The following is a 26768-nucleotide window of genomic DNA, read 5'->3' on the forward strand; positions in this document are numbered from 1 at the left end:
CCCAACAACAAGCTGTTTGTAAAAAATTCCCCCTGAGGGCAAAATCATAAAATGCCACTGAAAATATATCTGGATTGTGATCAGATCCAACAGACCAAAATTAAACTGTGTGGCCATTTACATCACTGGCATGTTTGGTAAAATAGGGGACTAAAGAAAAGCACCCACTGGGCAAAAAAAATGGGACTATATGAAGCTTTTAATGGTCTTAATAACAAATCACTGGTGAGAAAATGAGCAGGAATGAAACAGATGCACTCCTGAGAGCTCCTGTGCCTCCATTTGCTGGTTTCCTTTTGCTGCAGTGAACTGTTTGTTTGGGGAAAAGCTAGAAACAGGGAAATTCACTTCTATAGTCTTCTTGTATTCAAAGGTAAAATCATGATAATGATTAAAATGTTTGATGTAAAATTCAAACTAACACATGTCACATGGGTGTACAACATTTTCCAAAAATATCTTCTGGGATGTTTTTTTTTTTTTTCTTAAAAGATTAGTGATTATTTGGTTTTCTGTGGTTATCTGCTATCATCAAGAGCCACAAGACTTAAACATTTAAAGAAATCAAAGGGAAAAGCTCTCGCATACTAACTTCCTTTATCTATTTGTTTCATTCTTGCTCATTTCCTGACCAATGATTTGTTGTTAAGACAATATTAAATTAATATGTTGTCAATATTAAAAGCTTAATATTTTGCCATTTTGGGCTTTGGCGCTTTTTTTTTCTTTTTCTTTTTTTTTTTTTTTTTGCCCAGGAGCATAAATGATTATGGATCACTGATGCTTTAAGGCTCAATAATAAGAATATATAGAAGCTTAAAATGTTCTGCATGAAGAACTGATCTAAAATCTTTATACAGTTGTTGTAAAAGATTCTCTCCAGGAGAGTCTTCATCAAATAATAATAGTACTGGTGCCAATAATTTTGAAACCTGTGTTCTGTAGGAAAAAGAAGGAAAAAAAAAACACTACTAGGGAAATGTTAATGTTAAAACAAACCTATACAGTGTCCCATAAATTTAAGCTCCAAATATTACATACTGCATTTTAGTTAATTTTATTATATTAATGTTTGCTTATTTTTAATGCAGGTGATGATTTTAGAGTTGTAGACTGTTTGAGTTGAGCTGCTAGTGTATGTTTACAGAGTATACACTCAATTACAGAAAAGCTTTATGTTACCTACCTTGGGTTCAGCCCTCATGCATGAATATCTCATTACACAGCATGTGTATTTCCTCTCAAGCTGCAATGTCGCCTTAAATGTACTGTTTATAGGTTGACAGGACTGAACAGATGCAAAAAGATCATTTCTTTTACCTCCAGTAGGGAGCAGGATTGAGAACCTTGCTTTACTGATGGCGCTTGTACTGTACACATGAAATACTTTAGCAAGGCCATGTGATAATATTCTGATACAGAATTGTATTTGTGCCAGGTAGATAATGATAGTTTTTACCCAAGACATTTCCTCTGATCATAAAATGGCAAACAAAATGAACAAGAACAATAAAATTTGGCACAACAACAATAAGCATACTAATTAACTACATGACTGCAGCTGTAACATGGTTTCAGTCACATTACTCTGTGATTTAATTGATTCATTTTAAATGATTGTTTTCATCACTACTCATTGCTTTCTCGCATGAAAACAAAATGATTTGGCGTCTGTGTATTTATAAATAAAATAATGATTTTTGTTACATGAAATGTACTTTTTAAATATTACACAATGTAAGAGGAAAAATACACAAACATCTCTTCATTATTTTATCTCTTCATGCCATATGTAACACCATCAGTTTAACAAAAATATCATATTGCATATCATTTAGCTGTAAACATCTGAAACTTCAGATGAGAACGGAAGATTTTCAAACACAAACTGCTAATTTCCAAATGACTCTACTGTGTCTAATAGCTACAGACAATAAATACATACACACATATACAGCTCTGTGCAAAGGTCTTAGGCACCCTATTTTTTAGTACAAACTTTGTTATAGATGTTTATTTTCTGACTTCTACATTATTGATTCAGTACAAAACCATTTTAGATTCCAAACATTAGTTTTCCAGCACAAAATGAAATGTTACAGAAAAATGTTTGTACGTCAGTAAAGAAAGCAGCAGATTCCATAAGAGACACTTTTCAGATAAAAACATAATGAAGGCTGCTGGGTTTCGCTGCAGAAATAAGAAGCGAGTCGACAGTCAAAGTCTCCAGAAGAACTGTGGCTGCTTCTGCAAGATGCTCAGTAACACTTCCAGCTCATTTCCTTATAAAACTGCACACACTGCACCTCAGATACTGTTTTATTTTTTTAAAAAGTGAAGGATCGTCACATCAAATACTGACTTTTTTCATTTATTACTGTTTACTGCTCTTTATAGTATTTTTTAATGTAGAAACATTTAATTTCATTATTTTTGAAGGCATCTTTGCTCTATAGCATTTCTTTGCATGTGCCTAAGACTTTTGCACAGTACTGTGTATATAAATTTTTTTAATGCAAGTTATGCATATGATTTATAAATATTTAATTCAATCCCATTAAACAATTAACCAGATTATTAACCTGAGTCATATGAGTCATATACAGTACAGGGACATAACACAGGGGCTACTTTTAGGGAACTGCAGTGTTTGGTTCAATATAATGACCACATAGTCATAACATGTGCTCTCTTAGTAGATTTTAAAGGTAAAAATATGAATAATGTGTTTTGTTTGCTGGTGCTTTATCCTGGTCACAGTGGCTCTGCAGTATATAGAGAATTTTGTAAACCTGCTTTGTGAGAATATCTATTGTTAAAAGCGATACAGCGTGTCCCAAAAGTCTGCATACACAGGGGACTGTGTTTGCCTTCATCAGTGGATGTTCGTGGACGTCCACTTCTTCGCTGATCCGCAACACTTCCAGTCTTTTTGAATTTGTTAATAAGTTTGGCTACAGGGTCGTGTGTGATGTGCTCGCCATGTTTCCTGTTAAAGTCCATCGCAACTTTGTGACAGCTTCCCGATCCAGCCATGAGAATGATTTCAATACATTCTTCTTTTGTCAAAGGCATTCTTAAAGGCTCTCTGAAAAAAAATTTTATAATACAAACTAAGTATGAAAAAGTTGGGAAGACATTTTGCTAAAAAGTGTTAATTTCCCCTAAGTATGGAAACTTTTGCGACACCCTATATATAAAAAATAATAATAATTAAATATTGGCATAAAAATGGGGGTGCATACTAGAAAGAACAACATACATACTATGTATTGATCATATTTAGGGGTTGATGTGATGCTACATCTGCATCTGATGGTGTAAATGAGCTACAAATATTAGGAAATTCTGGCCAAAATCTAACTTATTCAATTTCAATTCAATTCATTTTTATTTGTATAGTGCTTTTAACAATGGACATTGTCACAAAGCAGCTTTACAGAAATAAATGGATTCACAAAAATATACTGTAAATATGTGAATTTATCCCTAATGAGCAATTACCTATCTATTGCAACTACTTTCTAGACAATAACCAAACACAACACAAAATAAGAGCAACAGCTTCACAATAGTGGGCTCAACAACCCGTTAAAGAACTGGTCTGATCTGAAGAGCACAGTTCAGTAGTACTACAGTAAAATATGGATCATTCCAAGATCCAAGATCACTAATGCAAAACAGTAAAACAGGGCTGTCAACACACCCAACTCTAACAGATATCATAAAAAAAAGATGCTTTGGGGAAAAAAGTACTCTGTGCAATGGGTAGAATAAAATCAGCACTATAACAAGGTAAGTAAGGTACTATCATAATGGAGTAAGAAATAAGCATACACTCAGGGGTTCTTTAAAGAAGTATTTACCTACAATTTTTTTAAAACTGACCCAATAATGCAGATGTCATAAAAATGAACATCTAAGACAAAATTAGTATTACGAAATTAGGGGTCCTAGGACTTTTGCACAAAATATAAACACACAAGACCTGGGAAGGTCTTCAGGACAGAGGACTTGGGTTTTGTCAGTAACATTCAATTCAATTCAATTTTATTTGTATACCACTTTTAACAATGGACTTTGTCACATTCATGAATTTATCCTTAATGAGCAAGCCAGAGGCAACGGTGGCAAGGAAAATCTTCCTGAGATGACATGAGGAAGAAACCTTGAGAGGAACCAGACTCAAAAGGGAACCCATCCTCATCTGGGTGACACGGATAGTGCGATTATAAATAATTCCCTTCTATAACTGTGTACTACATGGACAAAAAGAGCTATTGTGTAACTAGGAAATTGATTAAAGTTTTCACATGAAGTCTATTTTGTTGAACCTGTCCACTGTCCACTGATGGAGACCTGAGTGCAAAACTGCTCGTGTCAACCACAGCCCCAAAGCCACAACAGGAATCACAGTCCCAAGCCATCACAGTACAACTGCCGCAGTCCAAAACCATCTCCACAGCCCCCAAGCGGCATCATCAGCAGCGATCCCAATGATCCTCAGGCTGTCCATGAGGGGCCACCCCCAGCAGTAGCGAGTGAACTCCAACCAGATGTAGGGCATGAGGATGGATCAGGCAGGTCCGGAGAGCAGAAAGGGTCAGAATCACTGGTATCTCAAGAGTAGCATGTGTAGCTTGACAGAGAGAAAGAGAGAGAGACAGAGAGAGATTGTTAGGTAAGCTATTGTCCTCTAATGGTTAAGGAGAATGTATTTTTGTGTGCAGAGTGCAAGCAGGGACTCCGGCAAGCCTAGCTATGGCAGCAAAACTAAAACGGAGAGCCAGAAGCTAACACAGACATGAGGGTGCCCTGGGACATAAAGCACCAGCCACTCCACCTTCAACAAACCTGAGTGAACACATGCCAAGCTGTGTTATTTTTCTTATTAACTTCAAGAGAGAGAAGAAAGAGAACGAGCTGTCTTACAAGACAGGAAGTAACTTGCTACCTGCAACCTGCTGATATACTTTTGTATAATGTTAATCTCTGTAGAACTGAGAAAATTACAGTCAACTTTTAGTAAGGAATAAAACTAGACAGGGCATGCTATTATAGGAAAATAATCAGTGATGGTTTGATCTGATGGTGTTGATTATTTCCAATAACAGCACTTCTCAGAGTGTTTTATTGAGCTTGATTCCACAGAAATTTGCCATTTATACAATTTTTTTAATTTATTTAGAAACAGCTTTTTATCAGTTTATAGTTACATTGAGTGTTGTTCCTGTTATCACTTCAGTTATTGGAGCTATAAACAGCTGTCCCTTACCAGCCACAAAAAAAGGTAACTTGTCTTACCCACTTGTCTTTCTTGTGTTACCAAGAAACCGGAAATCAGTTTTTTTTTAGTAGTTGCAGATGTGGTGCATCCACGATACAAGTCACTGTGAATGAGCTCTTACAACAAAAATGATTATGTATTATTATAACAAGCACATGAATATAAACCTGTGATTTGAATTACAGCTGGCACTATTGTCTGAGCTGCTCTGCTGGAAAGTTAATCAACGCCTTCTGACCAATCAGAATCTAGAATTCAACAGCTTTAATTGTAGTTGAATTAAAAGGTAAATTAAAAGTGTATATTAAAAGGATGTAGGATATTCTGTAGCGCTGTAGTGTATTCAGGCTCAGTGTGCTACACAATACGTGCAGTATACTGAACTATGAAACAAAAAATTTTATATTCCGTCAAAAGTTATTTAAGAGGGAAAAATGAAATTAGTTCAAAATTAAGTTCAGTTCAAGCAGAATGGTTTCAGGAATAAAGCATTTTAAGACTGCGCCATTCGGTTGAAGTCTGGTCTTAACAAGAACTACTAAAAGGTACATTAGAAAGTTTATAACTTTTAACAAATAAATAATTGTAATTATTAGGCCATTATCTGAGATTGTTGCATCTACACAACTGTTAGATAGTCCCAGAATGGCTTTACATGTGCTGCAATGACCCTTCACATTGCAGCTGCATGTCTAGTCCGGAAAACAACTTTTTGAAAAATATGTTTTCAAAAACAGCATCACTGTGATAAACCCTGGAGTGTTACAGCACCTGTGTACACGCTTGTATTGGGCATCAAAAACAGTGGAGCTCCAGGGATCTCCTACTATGGGCTGCTTGAAGCCACCATTCCTTTCCAATCTGTCTGAAGGATGTGCGGGTCATGAGGTTGAGTGCATATTTAGAGCAGCAACGGGAAGTGGGGGAAAGTTAGGTGGGTTCTGTTTCAAACAGATAAACACAGATGCTACATACACCCCAAAGGCTTACTTCAGTCACTCTGGTGTTTATTTATGCAGGACTTTTTTTTACATTCAGGCATTAGCAGTGTCAAAAACACAGTGCTAACATGTTTGTTTGTTTCGCATGGATTTCCCACAGGCAGTGTTCAAGAAGCAATGCTGTGAGTGAGAGTAACTTTGGTGGATTTAATGCAAATGCAGTAAAGATCTGAACTCCCAACCCACCTTTAGCTCTGTCCTGTATCATGCAAACTCTCAAGTGTGTCTTCCAGTAGAAATCAAACTACTTTTAGTCTGAGCTTACTAAGTATGTGCAATTTTACTAAGTAGAAACAAAAGCTACAATCACCAGGATCACACTTCAGGCTCACTGAAACTTTCCATTAGAATTGGCTTGTTCAAAACAAAACACTGTTGTTTAAAACAAGAACTGGCTTGTTCAAAACAATGACATTTAACTCATTTTAAATGAGTTTAAGCGTTTAAGCGAACCTAAACAAATTTTCCATGTGTTAATTTTTAACACTTCTGGACATAATCCATGATGGAACTCACAGACCCTGTGTCGTTGTTTCCGCTATTATAAAGCTGGCAAAGGGAAATGCAGTCATCTGTTTCTGTAGCTGATCTGTTTGGGATGATGCCCAAGTGCTGGCCACTGTGCTTGATGGAAAAGTACAGGAAGAACACTCTGTACTACTTATAGAGGGTACATCAGTTTTGTTTGTGAAGATTCAACTAGGCAATATAGTAGGGATATGACAGCCACAGATGAAGTACTAGTGTGTATCCACAGTATGCCACTCATGAGGGAGCAAGAATAAAATAGTTGTAAAAAAAAATAGAAATATATACATCATACAGTGTCTTAGTAAGGTGTTGGGCCACCATGAGCTGCCAGACCAGTGCTGTCTCTGGAACTGAAGTGGAGGATGAATGCCATTTTTATAAACGTTTTTTTCCTCAGGTGGTGTTTTGATTATGGTGGTGTGGATGAGGAGTGTGCTAGTCCAAAATCTTCCACTGATGTTGAACGAGATTGAGAGCTGGTCACTGGGAATACCATAGCATATGATTTACATTATTTTCATACTCATCAAATAGTTCAGTGAGCCTTTGTTCAGTGTCCTGTGCTTGGAGACATTGTCATCCTGGAGGAAACTACTCGCGTCAACATAGAGATACACCCACTGAATACTTTATTAGGAACATCTGCACAGCTACTCATTCGTGCAGTTATCTAACTGGTGGAGGTGGTGTAATGGTGTGGGGAATGTTTTCTTGGCACACTTTGGGCCCATTAATACCAATCAATCATCGCTTGAATGCCACAGCCTATTTGAGTATTGTTGCTGACCATGTGCATCCCTTCATGGCCACAATTTACACATCTTCTGACAGCTACATGATAATGTACCATGTCACAAAACAAAAGTCATCTCAAACTGGTTTCATGAACATGACAATGGCTATGTTTACATGCATATCAATATTCTGACATTAATTGGAATTTGGCAATATTCTAATTAGTATTGAGTCATGCATGTAAACGCCTTAATCCGATTGCCCGATTCAGATTAAGACAATATTCTGCTTCCCCAAATTCCGATTCCCACCTTTGGAATATGCCTGTTTTAATCGGAAATGTGTTGCATGTAAACACCTTATTCAGAAAATCCACTGAAAGGAGATATATGCGCATGATCAGTCTGCAAGGAATTGTGGGTGCTAACAGATGCTTAGCCGTAGGCTAGTTATTTATGAATGGCAACTCAGGCAAACTTACAACAACCATGTATACAGGAATATTACAATGTCTGTACACATATAAACATCGTGTTCGGAATATGAATATTCGCAACCTGAATATAGACCTTAAACAGAATTTGATGTGCATGTAAACATAGCCAACGAGTTCAATGTTCTTCAGTGGCCATCCCAGTCCAAAAGAACTTTGGGACATGGCAGAACGGGAGATTCGCAGCATGAAAGTGCATCTGAAAAATCTGCAGGAATTGCATGATGCATTCATGTCAACATGGACCAGAATCTCAAAGGAATGTTTCCAACATCTTGTGGAATCCATGCCATGATTAACTGAGGCTGTTTTGAGAGCAAATGGAGGCCTTACCCAGTATTAGTGTAGTGTTCCTAATAAAGTGCTCAGTGAGTGTATTTCATTACAGGATAAAAATGATCAGTTAGAAGAACATAGTAATGATTTGCAGTCCCACTGTAAACTGACAAAAGCAGTATGAGTAACTAGTCGGGCGAAGGATACATTTAAGGCTAGCTTTAGAAACTTTCACAAACCCTCCACAATCAGAAGAATAATTTGGATTTTAATAAATATGAAGTTTATACCAATAGTGAAAAGGCTTGATCCAATTCAGACTCACATTAAATTCTGATTATTTTAGCATGGAACTACAGTATTGCAAAAAAATCTTGAAACATTCATTGAAAGCACTGCTTTCTTGCGAGGAAAGACGGGATGAAAATGTACAGCATTGGCACTGTGTAAGCAGCGTGTTATAACAAGTGCTGGTTAATGTGGTTTATTTATCCTGTCAAGTCTGAAAAATTTAAGGTGTGTAATAATCAATGAACTCTCACAGGCAGATAAACATAGGAATGTTGGTAGATTCTTAAACAAAAGAGTTAAGGCATGTACTAGTCACAAATTAATGAAGAGCTAACCTTAACTACATGTCTTTTGAATTCATGTGGGAATAACAACCACCTTGTTAGTACAAGTTTGTTAGTTAATGTATTAATTAACACATAGGGGTAAACGAAATCAAACATGCTCTATAAGAAAAAATATCAATTAAACATGTATTATTTCAAATTGTTTATATAATTTGCCATATGCAACTGCATACACAAACATAATTGGATGGTGCTGGATTACTTTCCTAATTTATATCAATCCTCCTTATCAAACGTTGAAAGACACACTAATAATAAACACTAGTAATTTCATCTCAATCCGTTTTGCGTCATTCTCCATCATTCTCAGCCTAAAACACCGGAAAATAATCTTATAGAACACTGGTTTTAAATGTTAATAGATAACAGCGTCTGCTAAATGCATAAATGTTACTGTATTTCACTCTCGTGGCCAACGGAGCAGTGCCCCTGGCCCTATAGCCACCCAGAGCACGTACTAGTACTACAGTGGGATTTGAAGAGAAATGGATGGAGAATGATGCAAAATGGGTTGAGATGAAATTACTGATGTTCCTTTATAATGCATCTTTCTATGATCCATCCAATGATGTTTGTGTACGCAGCTGCATATGGCAAATTATATAAACAATTTGAAATTATGCATGTTTAATTGATATTCTTTCTTATAGATTTTGATTTAGTTTGATTTAGTTTACCCCTACATGTTAATTAATACATTAACTAACGTTGTATTTAAGTTGGTCGTTATTCACACATAAATTCATAAGACTCACATCGTAGTTAAGGTTAGCTCTTCATTAGTTTGTGATAAGTACATGTCTTAACTCATTATTAGTTCATATTTGCCAATAACGATGAAACGAGGGTAACATCTTTGGTGCCGAGACCTGGGATGGTTGGTTTCTATGCAACTGGGGTCAGCTCTCTGGCCATGAAGCAGTGTATCATTTGCCGGTTTTAAAGTGAAAGTGTTAAATGGCAATGCGTTTGCGTTGAACTGAATCAATAGCGTTTGAAGATTTACTGTGTTTTGAGCCTTTAATATTGAGGTATTTGAATATTGATATTTTGCTGTGATGAACAAACAGTTGCATTTCTGGTTTTTGAAACTATAGTACTATATTTTGTTGTTTCTAACAAATATTTAAGTTGTGTACTTGAGAAGTTTTTTTTTCTAATCTCAGAAGGGGGTTTTTTGAGAAAAGAGAAAAAACTAGAGACACGTTCATTTGCATAAAATACATTCTACTGTATACTCACATAATTACTGCAAACACTACAAAAATAACACTAATACAAAGTACACTACTGAAACATTGTGTGTTGCAGAGGCAAGAAGAATAATAAAAGAAGTGGAAAAAATGCAAGAAGACACTCTTCATAAACCAAATCCCCTCCCGCATCCATGCTAAGGCAGCCTTTCTAGGCCACTCTGTGGTTACCAGCAGACCATGACAAACTTCCACAGTAAGCATTACTGCTGACCCACCCAGATGACAAGCTACTTCTACAACAGTCTGTAAGGCCAAAGACTACTCAGCTAATGACATATTCACAGTCTGCGCCACCCTCAGTAATGAGCTGTCATCAAATGGGCACCACCCCACACCCCTCCCATGCAACCCCAGCCCTCACTCCATGTACAAGCGTTAACAGATTCCCACTACGGGCTGCCATCTGCCATATACACCTCTCTACCTAGCCGACACCCACCTAATGTATCGACAGTTTCATCCCCGACCAGTATGCATAATGGCATAGTCACCATTCAGGCTTCCCCAGCCTTTGTCAGTGGACTGCCAACTGACACGTCCACCCCTCCCGCTGACTCACACCCACCTCCAGCAGCCACTGTATCTAGCAAAACCCACCTACCTATTTATCCAGCCCCAATTCATACCTCACTACTAACCTCCTTTGATGAGTTGTCAACTGCCATGAAAGCATTTTCATCTACCCTCCACCCATCTGCTGTTTCACCCCATATCAGCCTGCCTAACCATCCAACCGCCATTCACGCTCCCCCATCCTCCTCCTATGGTATGCCAGTGCCCATGTACACCGTGCTACATGGCGCACACCTGCCTCCAGCATCCACTGTCTCACCTGAAACCAAAAATTCCTCACAGACCCCATCCAAACCATATCCAAGCTCCACCCATCTCCATTTATGATCAACACCACCCTACATATTCAAACCATGTCACTTTGTCAACTTCCACAACTCCTGAATATGCTCCTATGGCAATGTACCCTGGTCCACATATGTATTCCCAATGGCCCACACCTGTGCAACATCCTCAGTCTGTGCCATCGCATGCAGCTTATTGGCCAACTGCAGGTATCTATGGCTTTGCACACCCTGAACATGCCATAACCCAGCTTTACACAGACACATCAAGTAAGAAATGTGCAAGTCTTCAGTGGTGGTCCAGACTGTAAGGTACTCACTGATGACTGGGTAAGGGTTATGCAGTATCTCCTTGATGCTGGTGATACCACAGAATTGCTCCAATGAAGCCAAGGCTTCTAAGTTTTCGTGAACTCCAAGCAGAGCTCCGTAACCTAGCTCGAGAGACAAAGAGAGACAAAAAGGTTTCAGGCACTACCAAAGTCCAAAAAAAAACATACAACCAAGTACAGTTTACAACTGAAAGCTGTCAACAAAGTGGACAAAGCCTGAGAATGAAAACGGGCAGAACACAGATCTGTCAGAACTCAGAGCCTTGGTTAAGAAACTGGTCAGCAGCCAGGAGGATCAGATCCACAGGCTCACCTAGCTGGAGGCTAGAGTTGGAATGCCACCAAGGTCAGAGACCACAAGGATGTTGTGAAAATGCTGTCAGAGTTGTAGTGTGCTATCGCTGTGGTAATTGCTCGTCTCTGCAGGACAGTGCTGAGAGATGATGCTGCGCAAGCTGAAAGTGGAGGAGAGACAGGGTCTGCTTTAAACGCTTGAGGCCTGTGGTTTCTGGGGCAACTACATGCATACAACAGGATCCCCAGCAACACAAAGCGAGCAAGTTCAAACCAGCTGATACACCCCTGGTAGGTCCTTGTAATGAAGGAGTGATTAAAGTAAATGGAGAGATGTGTAGGGCTCTCATTGATTCTGGCTCTCAAGTAACCATGATTACTGATGATTTCTGGCACAGACTCCATGTCCTTTTGCTCCCAGAAACTGCAGCCTTCTGATATCCCCATTGAAGGTGCTGCGGGCCAAACTGTTTCTCATGTTGGTGTGCTCTATATCAACCTCAGGTTTTTGGGTGGAGTGTATACAAATGTTCCTGCCTTTGTTACAGGGGTAACATAGTACTGCTCCAGTGTTCCTCTGGTCATTGGAACTAATGTTATTAGGGTTTCCAAAAACCACCTCCAAGCTTTGTCTGGCAGACAATATCTCACCAAAGTCAAGCTGACTAATCCAGAGTGGCATTCCGTCCTGCTGGAAAAAAGCAAAAATGAACCTTGTGAGGTTGAGGGCAAAGTGGGTCGTGTACAATACGCTGGCCACAGAATAAGAGTAACAGCTGGTAAAGAGCTAGATGAACCATTTCAGTGGTCAGATGAATGTGAGACAGCATTTGAAACTCTGAGAGAAAGCCTCTCAACTGCTCCAATATTGGGTTACCCCATCTACAGCCTTCCAGTTGTGTTGCAAACGGATGTGTCCACGGAGGGTCTTGGGGCTGTCTTTGCCCAAACTCAAGATGGTGTTGAACGAGTGATCGCCTATGCCAGGGCCTGAGTCCACTTGAAACACTCTATCCAGTGCACAAGTTAGAGTTTTTGGCTCTGAAGTGGGCTGTTACAAAGAAATTTTATGACCACCTCTATGGCCACAAATTCTTGGTTCTGACCGATAGCAATTCAATGAAGTATGTGATGAGGACAGCCAAACTGAATGCTACAGGCCAGCGATGGCTGTCACAGCTTGCAATGTTTGACTTCAACATTGAGTATCGGTAAGGAAAATGTAACTCTAATGCTGATGCACTGTCAAGAATGTCCAGACAAGAAGTCACACAAGCCCTTCAGTTTTGCATACAGTGGACCTCCTCCCCTCAGCAAGACCAGGCTAGTGAAAATGAATCTGGGAGACAGGGACCTGAAGCTAGTCAGACTGTAGAGAGACCTGGTGCACGTCAAGGTGGAGAGTCTCTGAAGCTGTGTGACAAGCAATTTGATCCTTCTGATGGAGCTGAAAGTGATTCTCTACCTGCAATGACAAAAGCCAAAAGGAGGACTCTGTCATTGGGCCAGTTCTACAATATATGATGCTGAACATCAAGCCCAGACAAGGTAAAAGGTTGGAGAAAGGGAAACCTGTATGCCTTATCTTAAAAGGTTGGAGAAGATTAGTGGTCAAGGATGGAATCTTGTACAGACAAGTGAAAGATGGTCAGAAACAGTCCACTGATCAGCTGGTCTTGCCAGAGAAAATGCAAGCTTTGGCTGAGAAGTCTTCATGATTGTTGGGTATTTGGTTAACATTGTTGTTCTAACTACATTTCCCATAATGCACTGTTTTACAATATCCTTCCGGTGTTACTTCAGAAAGCAAAGAGAAGACGAACTACACATGTACACGTGTATGTCTTTTGCTTACATGCATAGTCCGTTGTTTTCCCCTCCTAATACATGACAATGATGACTCTGGTCATTTGGGATTTGTGGCAAAGGTTATGTGGAAGAATTTCCTCTGTTGATTTGTGGACCAGGGCCGCAATTTTTAGAGTGCAGTTGTGAAAGACCTGTGCAAGCTAACAGGAATCACAAGGACCCATACCAGACCCTGCCACCTGCAGGGCAATGGGGCCATAGAGAGATTCAACAGAACTCTGATGAATATGCTGGGCACTCTGAATCCCAATAAGAAACTTTGGTGGCATAAGTATGTTGATGCACTGACACATGCTCAAAATTCCACTGATTACTCTCCATACTTCCTGATGCCTGATGTATGGGATATACCCCAGACTCTCTGCTGACCTCATCTTTGGCTTGTCCACTGCCAGGGAGCCATGTGAGTACAGTGAATATGTCCAGACCCTGTGTGAGTGCTTGACCTATGCTTATGATCAGGCAAACAGAATGTCAAGGCATGCTAAAGATCTCCAGAAAAAGCACTATAACCACATAGCAAAAAGTGACACGTTCCAACCTGGCGACAGATTGATGCTGAAAGTGTGCCATATTGAGGGAAAACAGAAGCTGGCTGATCAGTAGGAGCCACATCCATATGTAGTGGTGAAGAAACAGCCAGGAATCAGAAGATGGAGACCGGGAGAGAGTTGTCCATCACAATCTTCTGTCACAGTATATGTTTTTCCCTGTTCAGTCCAAGCAGCCAACCCCAGAGGAGCCTGATGTGGAAGAAGCCTGTGAAGTAGAGTCTAGTGTTTCTGATGGAGAAGAGGAGGACTTAGGGACCACAGATGGTGAAGAAAGTGCCGGTATAATACAGTGTTGCTGTCTGGAACTGCCTAATAATTTGGGAGAAGGGAGTGAAGACGATGAGAGCCAGTTAAAGGGGACCGTGAGTGAAAAGTAGTAACATGGAGTGCAAACCCAATTAAAAGCCTCTGAACCTGAGCTGGTGGAATGAAGATCTCTTCAGCGGAAAAGCTGTTCACCAAATAAGCTTTACCTTGGACTACATGTCACCACAACTGGAAGTGACCAGAAGAAGATAGAAAGAGAAAGAATCTTGGGAAATGGTCAAGGCAAAGAAAAGAAGCTCTGCCATAGCAACACCCATACATACACACCGCACTCAGTTGTTCAGCTGTTTGTTCTGAGCCCTTCGTTAGACTGCTGAAGCTGTTGCTATGCAACAAATTTGCGTTCCCTTTGGGAAGGTAAGAAGTGCTCTGTTTCCCTGTAATAATCTGATTGATATCTTTATTTGTGTTAGCCATCCATGTAATGTAGGATGATTATTTTACAGTAAAGATATTAGTTGAAGTTGTGTTATTAGCAGTGGTTGATTGTTTAAATGTGATATTTTTGTGTGTGTTTTGGAGAGGACCATGCGGCTGATGGCATTTACTACATTACTTTCTGTTTTGGAGAATAATTAGAAATAATTATTTCTGTGTTTATATTTGTATGTCAGAGAATTTACCTGCATTTGGCTTATTTCGGTTCATTTGGTCAATTTTTATGTGTTTTGGTGTGTTTGTGAAATTTGTGTTTAGCTGAATGATATTTGACGCATGGGCAAGTACATTTTGCACTTGCTTATCAGATTTTCTGTCTGTGCCATTATTTGATTTTTTTTTTCAACTAAAAACACATTTGTGTTCCCTTTGAGAAGCTGCCTGCTCTTCAGCCAGTTGTAAGTGGATCGAAATAAAAGAGAGAGCTGCCCTGCTTCAGACTCGGTGTCCCCCCTTTCTTCCTCATCACACACTTAACACAACACAGAGACTGAGGTCGTGGGGGGGACAAATGATGCAAATAACGATGAAATAAAGGTTATATGTACAAACAGGAAGGATATTTCACCAAACCACCATAAACAAGAAGCTGATCAGAGCAAAATGACCACAAAACACTAATAACTGATAGCCTTCCAGTGAGTACACTAATTGATGTACATATTTGGATTGAGAAAATGTTTCCTTTTAATTCATTTAGTATTTTAATTAGTTGACTGGCTGAAGCTGATTTTTTTTTTTCAATGCTTACAGTACAAACAGAATGTCTCGAACTTACTACTGACTAGTGTACAGTTCTGTAACATGCAACAGGAACAAGCAATTACAAATCTAAAATGCTGCAAATAATTCTAGTAACATAAACTTGTATGTTGTTTATATACAGTAGTTACAGTCTACTTTATTCATTCATCTTCAGTAAGTTATCAGTGCTTTATCCTGGTCAGGGAGGATCTGGAGCCTATCCTGAGAACACTGGGCACAAGGTAGGAATACACCCTCAGTGGGGCACCAGTCCATCACAGGGCATCATACACATGTGCATTCATACACTTATTCACACCTATGGCCGTAAAATGGTTTAGTGTAACCAATCCACCTTGTGCCACACAGAGAGTAACCCACCCCGAGGCTTACTTTCTGTGTTTTTTTTGGTTTTTTTTGCAAAGATCAAAAGAAGAAGATTTTCGCATGCTTCATCCACCCCTGACAATCTTCCGCTGATGAATGCAGGACTCCATCACCCAGAAGGGAACTGAACATGTAATGATCATAAACATTGTTGCCTTTTCTATGGTGAATATATTGGGAAGAAAACTGAATCTTTAAAACAGACTTCAAATTAGGGTGTGCACGAGGACAGTAAAATGTCATGTTCCATGCAATCTCAAATGATTTGCATTGTTTGACCTGTTCACTTCTCTGTTTTGTTGCATCAGAATTCAGTCTTCTGTTAAGGTTATGCAAAAAAATTACATTAGATTCTTTTCACTTTGTCTATGATGTCTGATTGTAGAAGGGCCATCTTACAGTTTGTCTCTTGTAAAACATGGTTTATTTGTATTCATTTGTATCTATTGACACACTGAACATTTAATAAAAAACAAGCTTTACTTTATGTATACTACACTAACAATGTAGCCAGAAGACATGATACTTACAAAAGGTTTTGGTCTGATTTAGGGAAACTGTGTGTGTGGCAGGGGGGAGGCTTTTAGTCCTGTAGAGACTTTTGATAACAAAGCCTTTGTTAATAGGAAGCCCTGATGAACAGAAGAGCATCATACTCCCATGACTGCCACGTGAATCTCAAGCAAAACAATCCTGCACCCCTGCAATTCCCCCCGCTGCCCTGTAAATCAGCATGCCACAGAAAAATAACCGCCTTCAAAAATATTATATAATATCGCTTGCGTAATGCCCAAAAGATACAAGATTCTTTTATTCTCATATTGGTGATAATTGAGTTTAGTACAGCTCAACAGTCAACAATAAACAGCACATTAAACAATTGCAGGACAGGACACTAGAAATGAGTCCAAGTATGTGCAAATGTTGCAGTAATACAGATAGCCAGTTGCAGTAGTAGTGACTGAGGAAGATGTGTTACAGTAATGACTAAACATTACCACAAGGATTAGTTAACAGAGTGAAATAACATAAGACAAAAAAATCATGGATGGTTGTGCATGGTGCATCTCTATATGTGCATCTCTATGCATTTCTCTGCATTTTTTCATTTTTCTGTGCATTGATGTCACTGCCAGATTCTAACAGGTGAAATTAAATGTCCTCTGTTTTTTAACTATCATAAAAATGGTTTAAAATAATAATAATAATAATAATAATAATAATAACAATAATGGTCTTGAGATCCATTGCTTTATATGAAACACAAATGGTCACATTCAATGGCACCATTGTTGAAAATACAGCAGTATTAAACCTTTCAAGAAGGAAAACAGGAGGAAGCAAACAGTGGATATTTTTATATAAAAATAATTTAATTTGTCATAATTTCTTCTCACAACCTTCCTACTTTGATAGATGTTTCTAAATCACAACATATCAGCATTCTATCTGCGATTCTAAATCACATCTATTACATGTGCATGTGTGCATATGCATGCATGTCCGTGAGTGTATATGTGTGTGCATGCATGTCCGTGAGTGTATATGTGTGTGTGTGCATGTCTGTGAGTGTATATGTGTGTGTGTGCATGTCTGTGAGTGTATATGTGTGTGTGTGCATGTCTGTGAGTGTATATGTGTGTGTGTGCATGTCTGTGAGTGTATATGTGTGTGTGCATGTCCCTGAGTGTATATGTGTGTGTGCATGTCTGTGAGTGTATATGTGTGTGCATGCATGTCTTTGAGTGTATATGTGTGTGTGCATGCATGTCCCTGAGTGTATGTGTGTGTGCATGCATGTCTTTGAGTGTATATGTGTGTGTGTGCATGTCTGTGAGTGTATATGTGTGTGTGCACGCATGTCCGTGAGTGTATATGTGTGTGTGTTCATGTCCCTGAGTGTATATGTGTGTGCACGCATGTCCGTGAGTGTATATGTGTGTGTGCACGCACGTCCGTGAGTGTATATGTGTGTGTGCACGCACGTCCGTGAGTGTATATGTGTGTGTGTGCACGCATGTCTGTGAGTGTATATGTGTATGTGCACGCACGTCCGTGAGTGTATATGTGTTTTGGGTATAACTAACAAACTGCAACTCAAGCATAGATACATCTATGTGCCAGCACTTCACAATGTTAATCCTTTTATGCACCATTACTGCTTATTATCCTGATGGTTGTATGCATATATTATTACACTCCAGAGAGTGATCATGCTATAAGGCATTCACAACACCATTGCAAACAAGTGGTTACTTACAAGAGTGCCAATGAAGTTTAGGATGTAGTATGTTTCTTAAAAGAAATAAAACCTGGACCCAGGTCTCTTGATCAGTTCCATATTCTCAGATGAAGAATTGTTTTGTGATATATATATATAAATATATATAATTTTATAGCTTAAGGACCATGCAGAAATTAGCATTTTTGCAACTAATAGAAAAAAAATTAAATGTGAATTAAATGTTGAACAAATTTTGCTATAGAAAAAGGGGAAGGTTTGTAAATATATTTAGCTAGAAATGCAATTCATTTGACTGTGTAACACGAAACACTCATATTCCACATTGCAGGCTAGTTAAATTAAATAACTAGCAAATGAACCTGCTATAAATGAATAATGGGGTGGAATTGTTTTCCCAAATAACTTGCTCAAAGAAGCTGCACATTCTACAAAACAGTGGGTATTTATTTGTTTACTTATTTATTTATTTATTTATTTATTTATTACAGCTTACTGTACACCTGTACATTACTGTACATTAGTTTGACCTTATGATCAAGGGCACATTATTTGCTAGAGGTGTTTGCTGACTCTAGGGCAAGAAATGCAATATCAGCAGTTCTTCTCTAAAGCTAAAAAAGTCAAGAGCAGAAAGATTTTGACAAGATAATTACCCAGTGATGTACATTTTTGTTTTTACACATGCATAGGACAGTTTTACAAAAATGACTTCAGCATTAGTCATTCTACCTGCTATTACAGAGTTCATTTTTGTGCACAGACACACCCAGAGTTTATTGACAGATATACTGCCGTGTCTTCATGGAGCTTACTTTGTGCTTTTTCGCGTTGCTCACTCTGTCACGCACAATTTGTCAGACAAATATTTAGCATTTTACTACTCCATCTGTCCATCAATGGGAGGATATGACCACAGCACAGCCACTGATTACTTGACTAATGAAACTAATGACACTGAAATGACAGGTTCATCAGGTATATATAATTAAAGACATATAGCTCTTTTTGTTTCATGCACATTTTTTGTTGCTCATCCTCTTTCTCTTCCTCATTGTCACTTAATGAGCGCTGTTAGCTGGAGATTTGGTTTGTGTTTTTTTTTTTTTTCCCAATGCAGCACTGACATTAAAGTGTCTACACACTCCACGTTTCTGGGCCAGAATACAACTCATGGAGATCATCACTAATATCCTGCAACACCAAAAAAAGGTGGGAGGGGGAGCTATCATGGGTTTATCACTAGGCAAACACCCACACTCCTGGGCAAATATGAAGCTTTTAATGATCTTACCAACAAATCATCCAACAAATCATTGGTGAAAAAATGAGCAGGAATGAAACAGATGCACTCCTGAGAGCTCCTGTGCCTCCATTTGCTGGTTTCCTTTTGCTGCAGTGAACTGTTTGTTTGGGGAAAAGCTAGAAACAGGGAAATTCACTTCTATACTCTTCTTCTAAATTACTACGCAAAGATAAAATCATGATAATGATTAAAATGTTTGATGTAAAATTCAAACACATGTCTGGGTGTACAACATTTTCCAAAAATATCTTCTGGGATGTTTTTTTCTTAAAAGATTAGTGATTATTTGGTTCTCTGCCGCACCTGATGCAGCTCATCAAGAGCCACAAGACTTAAACATTTAAAGAAATCAAAGGGAAAAGCTCTCACATACTAACTTCCTTTATGTATTCGTTTCATTCTTGATAATTTCCTGACCAATGATTTGTTGTTAAAACTATTAAAAGCTTCATATTTTTGCCATTTTGGGCTTGGCCCCCTTTTTTTTTTTTTCTTTTGTTTGGTGGGGGGGAGGTCTGTGCCCAGGACTGTACATGTCTTCTCTTGGATTGCTATGAGTAGTTAAAACCATTTTAATTGCTTTTAATGAGTTCTGACATTACTGCTATCAGTGTAGTGAAATGTTTCAAAAGGGGAACAAGCACACTCCTTTGAACTAAAGTGGATTGCCACTATCTTATTATCTTATCTTATATCTAATTAGAAAGTTACTCATTTCAAACGACTGGTGTGAATCTAGAGAATCAAGCTGAAGGAAAGTCGTGAGTGAAGCTGTGCTGTGTGTCAGTGACAGGGCAGGGTACAGGCGACCACCATCGGAGTGTGTCGCTGTAATCTGATGCTGCAGGAGGGCTCTGCCATCATCACATGGTGGAAATTTCCACGCTCTTCTCCTGGTTTAAATGGGTATGGACTAGAAGAGCCGAAGATCAGTCGCCCGCCTCATCTCAGAAATCTGAAGTGTGTGTGTTCTCTCTCTCTCTCTCTCTCTCTCTCTCTCTGTCTCTCTGTCTCTCTCTCTTTCTCTCTCTGACCAAATCAGGTGAGTTCTATTTATTTCGCTGTCTTTAGTTGTCTCTTCTTCCTGCTAACGCTTCTACATAGACTGCAAGCAAAATGTTTGATTTGCATTATGGCAGCTGATCATATTCCTAAACAGCCTAAATAACCTGTAGTATGAGGCTGATTTAATGCAAAGTGGCTCAGAGGTTAGACTTTTTTGGGATAATATTAAAAGCACAGGTATTTGTGTGTAATTATTGGCGAATTGAATTGGCGGGGTTGAAGGAGAAGTAACCAGGGGTGTGTAACTATTCAGACAACTAGTATAAGGAAGCTGTATGAAAACACACACATGTCGGCTGAGTTACAGATCCGTGCATCATTGCATTGCTCCTAATTGCTGTCAACTTTGTGCGCGCGTGCGTGTGTTTATGTATTCTATTATTTAATTGGCGCGTCTATGCTTTAGCGCATTGTGTGTGTGTGTGTGTGTGTGTGAGTGTGTGTGAGAGAGAGAGAGAGAGAGTGCATGGGCGCGTTGCTCCTGTAAATCCCTTACACACACATTTCACCGTGTGATCCCTTTATGAAGGAAGTATGATGTGTAGAAATGAGAGTGCACTGCCTGTTAATTGTGCAGGTAGATGAATAGATTGGGGGGGGGATAAAAGATTTGAAAGAAAGAGCAAAGCTGAGTGTTTTTACACCAGTGCAGGCAGATAGACAGGGCTGCACTGCATGTGTGGACCTTAAGGATTATGGGCTGCATTGTTTAAATGACTCCTGTGGTAGCCTACAGTATGCACTTCTTAACACTGCATGCACAAGGGCATTGAATCAGGGTCTTAATCGAGTTTATTCCTTGATATATATGTATATATATGGTATTTTACTACAGGCATGGGGGGTTGGGGGTCTTGAGGAGCTAAAAGACCGCGAATAGACCAGGGTGTAGACTGCAGGAGGGTTTAAACACACTGCTCAATTGCTTTCTGGTTCTTCTTGCTGGGCTGAAAAGGTCATCATCGCATGTAGTATTCTCATAAAAATACACAGGTTACTTTTATATATAAAATATAAATCCTCTTTAGAGCCTAGAGCCTTGGCTTTCTGTCTTGGTTTTTTTTTTTTTTTTTCTTTTTCTGCTCCTATGTTTCCTTTATTTAGACTATTTTTCGAGTTACTGATTTAAAATGATCCAACCACTTAAGTATTTAGCTAATTCTTAAATGGGTTTGATTTAATTTATAAGAAGAATAAAAAACACGGTTCTCTGAATGGGAGGCGACTCCTAATGTAGAACAGTGAAAAACAGTGAGTAAGCCCCGCCCACTATTACACACACACACACACACACACACACACACACACATACACACACACACACTGTAGACGGCTTTAATCATCTATGAATATTTTTAGTATGTTTTCTAAAACCTCACTTTTATATACTTATCTAAACAAAAGTACACTATAAAAACCCAAAAGTTTGTGGACAGCTTTGGGACCATCTCACCCGTATGTGTTGCTGAAAATCCCATTCCAGATTTAGTCCTCCTTTGCTGTTATAATAAGCTCCACTCTTCTGGGAAGCCTGCAGGACACTCAAGTTCTGTCACTCCAACCTTATCTTCAATCCACGTCTTCATGGAGCTCGCTTTGTGCACAGGGGCATTGTCATGCTGGAACAGTGAAGGCAAATCGTAGTGTTACATTATACAAAGACATTTTATACAACTGTGTGTTTCTAACAGTTTGGAGAAGAACCACATATGGGTGTGACGGTCAGGTGTCCACATACTTATGGCTGTATAGTGTATAGCAACTAGGAGTGAAAAGGAACACAAGTTTTACAGTATGAGAATTGTACGTTGTAGAGTTTCATGGTATAACAGTAGATGGTTAAAACTTTACGTTTGCAAAGAGAATGATACTAAACGACAGTAGTATTGTTTTTTGTTTAGGACCACATCAGGAATATTAATAAAAGGGTTCGTTTTGAAGATTTCGAGCCCTTCTTCAACACTTGTGTTTATCAAAACATTGTAAAAATGTCACTAATTATTACATAGCAGGGTCGTTCTATAAAAAGTAGGCTGCCTGTCTTTTTCTGTCATACTTTTAGAGACACGCTTCACATGGAAGTGTGTTTTGTGGAGACTTTGATAGCTGTTTCAGATTTACTTAACCTGTTATACTGCCATTTCAGTACCACAGTTTGTTAGTGATATGCATGTTACAGATTCATCTCGCCTTTTTACAATGCATCTGCATCTGTAGGCTTATGAAATCGTGATTATTTCTACTTGAGGTAAATGAATTAGATTCTGTTTAGTTTGATGTGTTGTTAAAATTGCTATGGCATCGTCTAATCCTGAGTGTAATTAATCAGTGATGTTATAAGTTATCAGTCTGATATCATGCTTTTTAATTTATCTGCTAACAAGTCAGTATTTTTAAAGATGATGATGTAAATCTGATTTATAATACTGCAGTGGGGTTTTCTTTAAGAATTTAAACCTTTTTTAACATGGACATTGTTCAAAATAACAATAATAATAATAATAATAATAATAATAAGAAGAAGAAGAAGAAGAAGATGATGAAGTAGTAGTAGAGATGGTACTGATCCAAAACGCAGTATTGGTGTCGGGCCAATACCAGCAAAAAATGGTAGATTGGATATCAGAGAAAACATATCGAATATCGGATCCTGTAACAAATGTCAGATTTAAAACTTTTTTTTTTTTTTTTGGAACTGGAAATGTTTTTTATATAAAGGTACTTAACTGTTTTTTCTCTTGTTACAGTTGATTTTATTATATTTAGGCTATACCTTATACTATATTTATTAAGTCTGCAATGTAAATGATTTTTGTGTGAAAGAATTTAACTGGAAAAATTTTTTTTGAAGCTTAGTAGTTTTTAAAGAAAACTATATCGGATGGGTATAAGTTTTGGCTGATACTCAAGTTTTCATTAATGGTATCGGGGGAAAAAAAGTGGTTATCTCTAATAATAAGCTTTGTAAATAATATGGTCTATTCTGTGATGGTATGCTGCCATATCATGACACTCCTAGAACCCTTTTCAACCATGATCATTGTCTAAACCTCGAAATGATCACTATAATGTAGTAGCGTACAGAAGAAATGATGTAAAAGTGACTACGCAAGTCCTGTAGTAAAGTTAAGATTATCTAGTTTTGACTATTCCACTCTCTAGTGCCTTCAATCTCATTCATATTTTTTCAGGACCACAATCAGTGTTTTGCAATAGTCTTACATATATTAGGTGGTAGAAATCAGTCACTGAATGTCTTTATTATTGAAATTTTTTGGGGTGTATTGCTTTTGGGTTACATCACCCTGTAATTTTCTGACCTAATATATTTCCAGTTACGTTTCTTTCATACAAATTCTTAGTTTAAAGAAGCATGTCGCCAGTTCTGTTTGTGATCAGTCACCAAAAACAAACTCAGTATGTGAACTTTACACTTTACCTCTTGGTACAGAGTGACCTGAACACATATCAGCAGAGATTCACTCATTTGCACATGTACATACGTAACTCACCAAAATGTATGACACGGATTCCAGCTTTTTACCCTCCTAGAGAAGTCCATAACTCTCCTTTAGCTTTGCACTCCCAACCTTGCCATAAATGGTGCCAGCTGGATCTCAGGCACTTCATTTAGTATCACTGACATATCATGCAGGGATTTGAACTTGCTGTTGTCAGGTTAATGAATGCAGAATGACCTGCAGTTCATTAATTACACTCACCTGCCACTTAATTAATAATGGCAATCAGGGAAGCAGTGCAGTGGATGCGCTCATGCAGATAAAGTTCAAGAGCTTCAGTCAATGTTTACAAGATGTGAGCTCACTGATTTTGATCGTGACGTGGTTGTTGGTGCCAGATCAGACTGGTTTGAGAATTTCAGAAACTGCTGATTTCATGGCAATTTCACAGACAACAGTCTCTAGAGTTTACACAGAATGGTGCAAAAATCAAAAAAAACTCCTACGAGCAGCAATTCTATGGGTGGAAAGGCCTTGTTGATGAGAGAGATCAGAGGAGAATAGCTACATTGGTTCAAGCTAAACAATAAGGCTACAGTAACTCAAATAATGACTCTTTACAAACATGGTGAGCAGAAAAGCAACTCATAACGCACAATATGTCAAACCTTGAGGTGGATGAGTTACAACAGCAGAAGACCACATCAGGTTCCTCTCCTGTCAGCCAAGAACAAGTATCTGAGGCTACAGTGGGCACAGACTCATCCAAACCAGACAGCTGAGGATTGGAAATATGTTGCCTGGTCTGTTTCCAATCTTGAGTGATGCAAGAAAATCCCAGGTGATCAGCAGTTTCTGAAATACTCAAACCAGCTTGTCTGGTAACAACCATGCCACTGTTAAAGTCACTGATATCACATTTTTTCCCCATTCTGAAGTTCGATGTGAACATCAACTTAAGTTCCTGACCTGTATCTGCATGATTTTATGCATTGCGCTGCTGCCACATGATTGGCTGGTTGCATGAATGAGCAGATGTACAGGTGTTCCTATTAAAGTGACCAGCATGTGTATAAACAAAAAGAGAGTTTGCTGAAGTTATATAATAATATTTTTTGGAAAGTTTTTTGTGCAATGGCCTGCAGCAACACATAGGACAGACAGATCAAAAACAATAATTAGTAGTTGCTCTTTGCTAATAGTTGATGAAAAATGACATTTATACCATACATAAGATCTGTATGAATCATAAATAAGCATATACAGTACATACATGTGCATGCCTTAATGTAGGGGTATCGAGTGTTTTTACAAAAGGCCAGTGTGTGAGTTAAGTAAATGAAAAGTAAAGAAAAGAAATTTAAATCAGGTTTCAAACATTTTTAATATATATTAATAATATTTTATATTTTAGTATTAATATTTTAATATAATTTTTTTTCTGGCAAAAAGTTGTCCTACCACATAACTTGAAAAGATGGATCGATTTCAGTTTTCATCTTTAGTAACTGCTTTATCCTGGTCAGGGTCACGTTTGATCTGGAGCCATCTTGGAGACACACACACCACACACACTTACACACTCATTTACACCTTGGGGCAATTTAGAGCAGCCAGGCCATCTGTTGGCATGTTTTCAGGAGGTGGGAGGAAACTGGAGATCCTGGAGGAAACCCACACGGACACAGGGAGAACATGCAAAACTCCACGGAGACAGTAACTTGATCCCAGGATCAAACTGGGAAGTCTGGAGCTATAAGGCAGCAATGCTACCTGCTGCAAAGCATCTAGCCCAAATCAAAACCACATAGTGGCCGACGTTAAAATGCTCTTGTGCCATGATGTCTGGTGAACAAACTGTTCTATGCGCATCTTCACAACATTGTCACGATTCTGCATTTTAATAAAGAGGCTCCTGGGATATAATAATTGTGTTTATTGAACATGGTGTCCATTATGAAATGGACAGAGATGCGAAGGAGTGGTTAGAAAGAGGAATTTACCAGTGTAAATGTAAACAAACATTAATTGTCTCATTCCTAACATTTTCTGTTTTGATTTACAGTCATGTGCATGCTTGCAGATTGCAAGTTGTAACAGGATATGTAGTGATATCAGTGATTTTTAAAGAGATAAAGAAGTATACAAACGTTCAGTGTGGGTTGTAAGTGTAACCCTTTTACATGCTCTTTTATTGTTTAATTAGACAGCAGACTTTAAATTTGTGTAACAAAATTAATCTCCTACAATTTCTTAGGTGAATTTTCTTATTCAGTTTTCATTAATTAAATGTTTGTGCTGAACAAATCAATATGACACAGAAGAAATCTTCACAGTTCCATAACTGTGTGGCTTTGTAAGAGAAAGCTCTACCCCCTGCTGTAGCCCGCAATTTTCGAGGTACCAACAAATAACCTGCACCTTTTGATCGAAGTAGGCGTGGCGGATCATAAAAGACCAAAAGTTCGCTCAGGTACTGAGACACGAGACCATTCAGTGCTTTATAGGTCAACAGTAGTATTTTATAATCAGTGTGAAATTTGATTGGGAGCCAATGCAGTGTGGATAAGATAGGGGTGATGTGGTCATATCTTCTGGTTATAGTAAGGACTCTGACTGCTGTATTCTGCATCTTGTAGTGACATTGTTTCTTAGCAATATTTCTGAGATGAAAG

At 38.4% G+C, this 26768-nt stretch overlaps 1 protein-coding gene and 1 long non-coding RNA gene across 3 annotated transcripts in view; one reads left to right on the forward strand and one right to left on the reverse strand.

Annotated features, from left to right (window-relative positions):
• Positions 1 to 1602: 1602 nt before the first annotated feature.
• Positions 1603 to 24882, reverse strand: LOC128318797 (uncharacterized). 2 transcript variants are annotated; one of them, XR_008302232.1, is made up of 3 exons: positions 24762 to 24882; positions 22086 to 22251; positions 1603 to 4639 (listed from the first exon to the last, which is right to left on the reverse strand). It is a non-coding gene; the product is annotated as an uncharacterized LOC128318797 (long non-coding RNA). The 2 variants fall into 2 exon arrangements; XR_008302231.1 differs by lacking the exon at positions 24762 to 24882 and adding an exon at positions 24145 to 24278.
• Positions 20468 to 26768, forward strand: part of slc38a4 (solute carrier family 38 member 4) — a 33498-nt gene continuing 27197 nt past the window's right edge. Inside the window, exon 1 of the mRNA XM_026919815.3 lies at positions 20468 to 20609. The gene's annotated coding sequence lies outside the window, so the exon portion shown is untranslated. The remainder of the gene's footprint in view (positions 20610 to 26768) is intronic.

Source organism: Pangasianodon hypophthalmus, chromosome 9 (assembly GCF_027358585.1).
Source record: "Pangasianodon hypophthalmus isolate fPanHyp1 chromosome 9, fPanHyp1.pri, whole genome shotgun sequence".
Classification (NCBI taxonomy): Eukaryota; Metazoa; Chordata; class Actinopteri; order Siluriformes; family Pangasiidae; genus Pangasianodon; species Pangasianodon hypophthalmus.